We start from the raw sequence: 8,358 nt of genomic DNA on the forward strand, positions 1-8,358 counted from the left end.
TGGAGCAGGGATGGGGCAGGGATGGGGCAGGGATGGAGCAGGGATGGAGCAGGGATGGCTGTCCCACTCCAGGGAAACCACAGCAATGGTCAGAAACATGAGTTTTTGGAAATGAAGCATTACCTCTAGGAACCACGGGGCTGAGCAAGTTGTATCTCACGTGGAAAGGAGCAGATTAAAACAGTAAGTTTGTTGCTGCTTAATGACTGCGGATCAAACCCTTCAATATCCTGCTGCTGGCAGTCAGAACCAGGAGCTCTGGCAGAACCAGGACCCTGTGAGGTGCCAAATCTGAATACCAATGTGTTGGATCACCAAAGGAGAAGAGAAGTGAGCGAAAACAAAGGCTTTTAAGGCAAACTTATCTTGTTTCCACCCTGTCTAGCTTGAAAGAAGTTAAAGACACAGGGCACGTTCCTCAAAATGTCACATATTTATTGAAATCAGTTTAAGGACAGAAAGATCAGAAATGATAGGAAAACTCCCCTCAGCCAACTCTAAAGTACCGCATCACTGCTGGTGTGAAATCTCTCCTGAACTGATCAAAGCAAACTGCATTTCATCTTATTCTGCTCCCTGTGCCCACCAGGGCCATGCAGTGCCACACAGTGCTGCAGTGCATGGCAGTGATGGCCATATAAGAGTCCAAATTTCCTGGCACATGCAAAAAAAACCCCAAGGAATTGGATGTGACAGCTTTAATGAAGTGGTAGCTCAGCACAACTCGGAGTACTTCAGAAATCCCAGAAAGTAGTATGTAGTTATGCATCTACAAAGCATTTAGGCTGATGACTCAAAATATTCATTGATTTGAAATACGCTGAATGCATTTTGCATAACTGTGTGTATAATGTTTGTTAGTTTTGTAAACACATGGAGAAAGCACGGAGGTACAGATCCGCTTCTAGAAACAAATGGCTGAATGACAGAGCCATTCATTCACATGGGCAAGGCGAAGCAAAGGCTTCACTGCTTTTATTTGGTTTTACTCTTATACAAGTAATGATTTAGGAAATGTTCATTATCATCAACACTCTCATCGTGGTCTCCAGTCTGCAATCCCACAAAGGAAGCCTGCGCTGCACAGAGCTGGCTCTACCGGGTCGCTGAAGCTGAAGTTCCTTAAGTATTCTCTCCATCAAGGACATTATGAGTAATAAGAGTAGCTGCAATTGTGGCTTTTTCGAAAGTGCTCTTAGCAGTGTGTTCTAGAAAGGCTATTTTAAAGGTCACATTGCTGAGCCCATGGCGCGCTGCCTTGGCGAGGTGGTATGAAGCGAGCGCGTTTCAGCTGGCATCTGGTTCAGACTGTATTTTCATCTGTAGAAATTGAAAAATTCTTGGAAGAACTCCACAGCCTACAAAAAAAAAGTTCTTCTTGAAAACAAGTTACGAGTTAATGATAATTCCACTCAGGGCAGGAAGGAAGGGCTTAGGCTGGACGGCCCCGGGTGGCTGGGAGGACGCTAACCACGGCTCCGCTCCCGTCCCAGCCCTGCGGAATGGGATGAGTGCCCCATGCCAGGAGATAGATGGATTAACCATACCCCACAGAAGCGAACTGCTTTTATAAGCACTGTGTAATTCTGAATATGTGAAAACTTTCTGACTGGAGTTCAAATCCAGTTTTTCCTCTAATACATCCCTAGAAGGAACTTCAAATATTAAATCCTGAGAAATGTAGACGAAACCACGTAAAAGCTGCAGACATCCGAAATATGCACAATGGGATCCCTTATGCTGAAGACACAGTGAAACATTCATAGCCATTACAGTAAAACCCAAATTCTGACTTGTTCCTGCACTTAGCTACAACCAGATTACAATTCTGGTTAGAACATCCATCTGCCTAAAAATAAACATTTGTAATGACCTTAATGAGCTACAGAGTGATCTTGTGTTGAAGTCTCTTCATGGGAAAAAAACATGTCACTTTTTGGAAGGACCTGCTGCAAATCCCACGTGAGGAACAGCCTGTGGTCCTGGAAATAACCAACATGGAGCTGTAAACATATGGAGGCAGAGGACAGAATCATAGAATGGCCTGGGTTGGAAGGCATCATCCAGATGCATCCCAGGTTGGAAGGGCCCTCGCAGCACCTCCAACCACCCCCACCATGGGCTGGCTGCCCCCCAGCTCAGGCTGACCAGGGCCCATCCATGGTTTTGGGCACCTCCGGGGATGGGGCAGCACAGCTGTGGGCTGCAGTGCCAGCGGCTCACTGCCCTCCCTGCACACGTGGAAGACAGCTCACATGAATTATGACAGGTAGAGGCAGCAAGAGCGCTTTGTAGCTCTGAAGCAGTCCTGCCAGGTGCCGCAACTCTGTGCCTGCAAACCAGGCACCTGGCACAGCCCCCCAGGGAACGGCTGGGAGCAGTGGCTGTGCGCATCCCATTGCCCCTCGGCCAGCAGCGCGGGGCATTGGGCAGCAATGGCACCTCAGCGGGGCTGGAGGAAATCCCACACTCATAAATGTTTCATTGCACTTCTGAAAAACAGACAGCCACTTTTTAGCAGTCTATGAAACAATATTGTAAACAGTTCAACTATTCTCCCCTCTGGTGCTGGAAGCTGCGAGAACAATGCGCATTCAGGGACAGAGCTCTCAGCCTTGGCTGCTCGCTAATCGCCAGCACGGCCACGGCGCGACCTGCCGCTCCGCTGCCACAGGGAAGGGACGTCGGGGCTGCGTGGACTGACGTGGCTGTAAGGTGAACAACGGGCAGACGGGGTTCGGGGTGAGCGATGAGCTGCAGCTGATGCTGGCAGCGGGGCTGATCCTGAGCCGGGGAGCACGAGGCACCGGGTGTGCTGAAAAACAAAACTGCAATAAAACGGGCAGATGGTCCTGAAGGAAGGGGGGAAGGGGCACAGAAAGGAGGAAACGAGATATTAAAAAATGTAAATGAGAGGGAAATTATAAAAAGCATAAAGCTCCTGTCCCTCGGGGAACAGCTGTGTATGCTAATCCCTCCTGGGCTGCTCCTTTTGGATCTCCCTTCCTTCCTTCCTCCGTCCCTCTCTAATAGCTCCCTTGTTCCTGCTGGACAAAACTGGCCCTTTGTGGCTGCTCTCAGAACAACATTAAAAACAGGAATAGGGAAATTGTAAACAGGAGGCTTTTGGCCTACAGGCCAAGGCACACACCGGCCTCTGAGGTCTACTTCATGCTAAGCAAAGAAACAGATCTTTGTTGCTGAAGGGATTAGGGCTGCGGGATTTCTGAGGCACGGCGGAGGCATTCAGCTGGCCTGAAGTAGGGTCTTTGTAAAGAGATACCTCCATTATAGATCCGCGAGCGGAAATCGTTCGTGCTCTTTATACAATCTGGGTAATGCGATATTGTTGGGCGGCTGAAGGGCTCTGGTGAAGCAGGGCCCTATCTACTCAATGGCAAATTCTTCGGCAGCTAAATAGATGGTGGTATAATTACCTTTACGGGCGGGGGGAGAGGGCAGCAATCCATCTTTAACCCTTAGGTGCTTCATGAGAGCAGCCACAGCGAGCCAGGAGGAGTCTGCCCACACAGCGCAGTCACTGCGGGCTTCCAGATGAGTATCCACCACCCAAGGCAGTTTAATCTCAAATTCCTCGTGAAACAGTTATGCCCAGCATAGAACATTCATTGCCTGCGTTCCTTCAGACCACCTCTGCTCTGTGCCCCGTGTGTGGTGCCAATAACCGCTGCTTGGACAACCTGCGGGCTCCCCACCAAGGCCACCAACCCCACCGCACCACCAGGGGCTGAGCTGAGGTGAGCCCATCTGCTGGGCTGCAGTTTGGGGAGGATTTTTTTGCTTTGTTGTAAGAAAAAAAACAGCTAACTCCTTCATGGTGAACAATAGCTTGCAGTCAGGTTGGCAGTAAGGCAACTAACTGGCTATACGCAGCTATTCTAACCCCACCTATATCCAAGTGTTATGGATCTTTCCATGGTTAACTTTAATTAAACTATCCAGCTGAGCATAGGAGCCATGGGAACGGCACATACAGCATTCTGCAGCACCAGTGGACTGGAAACCTCTCATGGAAAGCAGTGGCACCGAGCAGCCAAGCTGTCTCCATTGGTACAAACTTTGCATTTCTATGGCGCAGTACATCCAGAGGTGGATTTTTACACTTTCTCTAATAACAGCTCATTTATTTCACCGCCCCCCCCCCCCCCAAAAAAAAAAAAAAACTGAGAACATCTGAAAGCAGGAAAGTAAGTTTGCTCCAGAAAAAGAGCAGAAGTCATGACATTTAGATAGGTTGCAACACTGAGATGGAAAAGCACATCTGAAATCCTTCCCATTGGGACAGGCTGACCTGCAGCCCTCAGGCCAGGAGCTATTCTCTGTCCTGGCACTGGGAGCAGCCCCAGCTCCATGCTGGGCAGCCCTGCACTGCAGGATGGCAGCAGAGGGATGTCCCCATTCTGGGCTGCTGCAGCCTTACAAAGCCACGAGCTGGCTGTGTTTGAACGGAGTTCATGATAACCCATTGACATGAAGCTTGAGGGCCAGTAGTGCACACACCACCAGTCACAGCCTCCCAGCAGCACTCACCAGCTTTATCCGGGGAGCTCAGAAATGTGTTGTTCTGCATTTTGAAGAAATATCTGGCCTGATAGTAAAAAAAAAATAATTAGCGTGCAGTCCATGTTTTATTTCAGGCGCTGCCTACCTCTCAGCCTTCCACCTTTTTGGCTCTGATTTCAGACTCTCTTCCCAGGAAAATGTTTGTAAAAATAATTTGCTATAATTAGAAAAACACTTCATTGAGAATTCATTGCTGGAAGCCCGTCCTGCAGCTCAACACTGGGAAGGCCTGGGATATGTTATGGGTCAGCTGAGAACCACCGTGATGCTGAAGTTTGTTTCAGAAGAAATATCTTGGAGTTCTGGCTCCTAGAATCCAATGCACGTGTGATGTTTGTTACATCAATGAAAGCATCCTCGATTGCAGGTTCTGTACCTGCTGGGGAGCCCAGATCCAGGCAAGAAGGGCAACCACAACCGACCATGAGATTTCGGCAGCGCTGCTGTGGAGGCTGGAAGCACCACATCCTTAACACACCTTTACCTGGGGACAGAACGACTCCAGCTCACACCGCTCCTTTATATTTACATTGCTACCATTGGCTCTGTTGTTAAAAAGGGAGATGGCAACAAAAGCAACCCTGCAGCAGAAGCCTCTGAGCCGGGATTTGGAGCTTCCTAAACTCCCTTCAGTTCTGGGACCTCTCAAACACAGCAGAGCAGGCTGGGGGCTGAGAGATGGCAACGCTCTGACCAATTACAGAGTAATTAAAAGACCAGTGTGGGCTCCACAGAGAAAGCGTTGCACATGGACTTTAATTATGATACCACAGTCTTGCCAGAAAAACACAAAAGAGGATCTCAGGCGGCTCGGAGGATGCATATGGCTTGTGTAGGTGGAGAAAGCTAAGAGACTGTTACTTTGGGTAGGAAGTGGATTTTCTCTCTCCTATAATCTTGTTAAATTACCCTGTTTTTAAAGCAATGATTTATATCTCTCTCTTCAAATCCAGAGGGGAAAAAAAAACAAACCCTCTCTAAACAGCAAGTATGTGACGAGCAATACATTTTCACTTTCATTTATCCTCATATTGCAAAGTTCACTGAGCAAACCCGAAGTGTTAAAGGAAAATGTTGGGGAGGACTGGTTAGAAAGAAAACCTCTACTGAAACGAGATGGAAACCAGATTTCCCGGTTTAGGTAAGTATCAGAAAATAATACATAATGTTAGACATCTGAAAAAGGAAGTAGGAAAATATTCAGGAATTTGCATAACCATTTGCAGTCTGAGCAGAGCAGACAAAAACAGCATCGGGAGCAGTGAGTGCGTGCAGCAGGCGCTGAGCAGGGCAGCACTGCGTCCCCATCCCTGCTCTGCCCCGAGCATCAGCCGAGCATTCTGTCACTGCAGCCCATGAGCTCCACTGACAAACAGCAATAAACTGCGTTTCTGTTCCACGTGCCCACGTATATCTGAGTGAGATGTCCCAGATTCTCCTTGGTGCTGCAGAGGTTTGCCTTGCTGGGAGTTCCCCCTCCCTTCTACACCAGTTTTGCAGGTGGGTAGGTCTAGCAGCTTCTGTGGGGAACCATCTCTTAGCAACGCTCACAAACACAAAATAGAATGAAAAACCACATAAACCTGAGGGGGAGGCAGCCAGCAGCCCACCTGCAGCAGGTGGAGGGCAGGCACCAAGATTTAAACCGACAGCCATCAGTTCTTAGCTTGGAAGAGAAGAAGAGCACCTTTATCCACTTCATGGGGCTGTTGGCACTGCACTGCAGTGCTGCGAGTGCACAGCACACCTTCAGCTGCAGCACTGCCCCCAGGCAGGAGGATCCAGCCTCATGGGAAACACTTGTGCCCATTGCTGCAGCAGCTGCCCCTTGCTCACAGGCAGGGCTCAAATCACCCCAAAGGCTCCAGCCCTCCGCCTGCATCCTCCCCCCTCATTCTGGTGGGCACGACAGGGCACTGCCCAACTACAGAAGTCTCTCCACCCAGCATCCCAGCCACCTTCCCAAAGCACTTTTGTGCTGCCACAGAGCACAGAGCACCACATCTTCATTCTGCCCCAGCAGTTCTGTCCTGTGACACAAATGCCCCTCGCAGTGTCACCAGCTGTGACAACAGACAGGAGCCACGTCTGATGGTCAAAGGGAAGTGCTGACATCAGCTCTGCTGACCGACTGCTGCTTCCTCCAGGGAAAATGAACCCCAGCACCAGGAGTGTTCCCACAGCAGCCCACGTTGCTGTCTGTAGCACAGTGTGGGAGAGTACAGTAAAACCATTTCTATTTCCAGCCCTTGGGTGAGGTGAGTGGAAATCACAGGGCTCCTGGTTCACACGAAGCCAGCAGTGACCTCCCCAACACCATCACATCCTGCAACATGCAGGACAGAGGGAGAGCAGATGCTGGGGAATCCCACTGTGAGGTAACCTTCCCAGCAATATTTAGGGAAAATCAGGAGGAAGACAAGGCACTGAATGCGTTCCTTGCACCAGTTGTTCTCTAGAACACCAGCCATGCACTGAGGTTTGAGACCTCCACAGCAGCACAGCACACGGTGAAGGCTGACCCCAGAGCTGCAGCGCTGTGACTGTGGATGATTGCCCACAGCAGGGAGCACAGCAGAGTGCCCTGTAAGGTATTGCAGAAAGGCAGAATGAGGAGTTCTGCAGCAGTGTCTGACTCCCTCTGAGCAGCAGCCCCAGAGATTATCCGTGTTAATAGAGCTGCATTTGGTGAGCTGCCTGGCTGGGAGGAGGACTGACTGAGATCCAGTGCACTCCACAAATTCTCTAGCAGCAATCAAAGGAGGAAACACCATTACATCTAAGTGTGAAATGCATTTCCTGGCTCATACATGGCCAACAACAGAACTATGGGCTGCTTGTGTTCATGAAGGAACTCCCCAGGCAGGAACCCGTCAGCCCTGCTCAGACACCTGCTTGCTTTTCTCAGAAAATTAATTTGGTATCCCAGAATTTTTGCTTCCATTTGAATGCACAGGCCTGAAAACTCCCAAAATGGCAACACAAATCAGCAAAGCCATTGCTCTGTTTCTCCCAGAGCACATCCCTGCCCTGTTTGCTGCAGACCTGGGACCCACTCCCTGCAGCAATGAGTTGCTTCCATGCCACCTCCATGCCCACCAACACGTGAGCTTTTTAAAACAGACAGAAAGAAGCAGGAAAATGGTGAGAACAAGAGCCTAATGAACGTTAACAATCATATAGCTCACTCATCTGGGTTTCCTCCCAGTCCATGTAAGCACAGCAGAGTCCCTAGATGGCACATGAGGCATCCACACAGACAGTCTGCTTCACCTCTTCTACAGCCTACAGACAGACCCACCGCCTTTTCTCATGAGGAAAAGTCCCTTTCCCTTAACAGAGATGGAGCTCTCCCAGGCATGGACTGATGGTCCTGTGGTAGGAGGTAGGAAGGGAAGAGAGCAAGATGCTTTTCAGGGAAGAAAAAGAAGCAAGAGGAAAGAGCCGTCAATAGAGATGAGCCCGATTGCCTAGAAGGCTTCCAAGGATGGCAAATCATCTCCTGGTCTGGGAGCTGTGGGCTGTCAGGGATGACACCTCCAACCTGTGGAGATGACAGCAGATCAGAGCTGTGATTTAGCTCAGACCCCGGCCCTCCCAGACAGCGTAGAGCCAGCATTCTCCCCTTGGCAAGAGAATGGGAAGTGTGGGTCTGGAATGAAGTTCATGTAGGAGCACACAGCTGCGGGTGCCTGGGAGCAGGACGGGAGCTCTGCAGGCACTGCTGCTCAGCATTGACACCACTGCGGGGAGCAGCCCTGATTTCGGCACTGA

This window comes from Lagopus leucura, unplaced genomic scaffold (assembly GCF_019238085.1).
Source record: "Lagopus leucura isolate 7727_CA_CO unplaced genomic scaffold, USGS_WTPT01 Super-Scaffold_100030, whole genome shotgun sequence".
Lineage (NCBI taxonomy): Eukaryota > Metazoa > Chordata > Aves > Galliformes > Phasianidae > Lagopus > Lagopus leucura.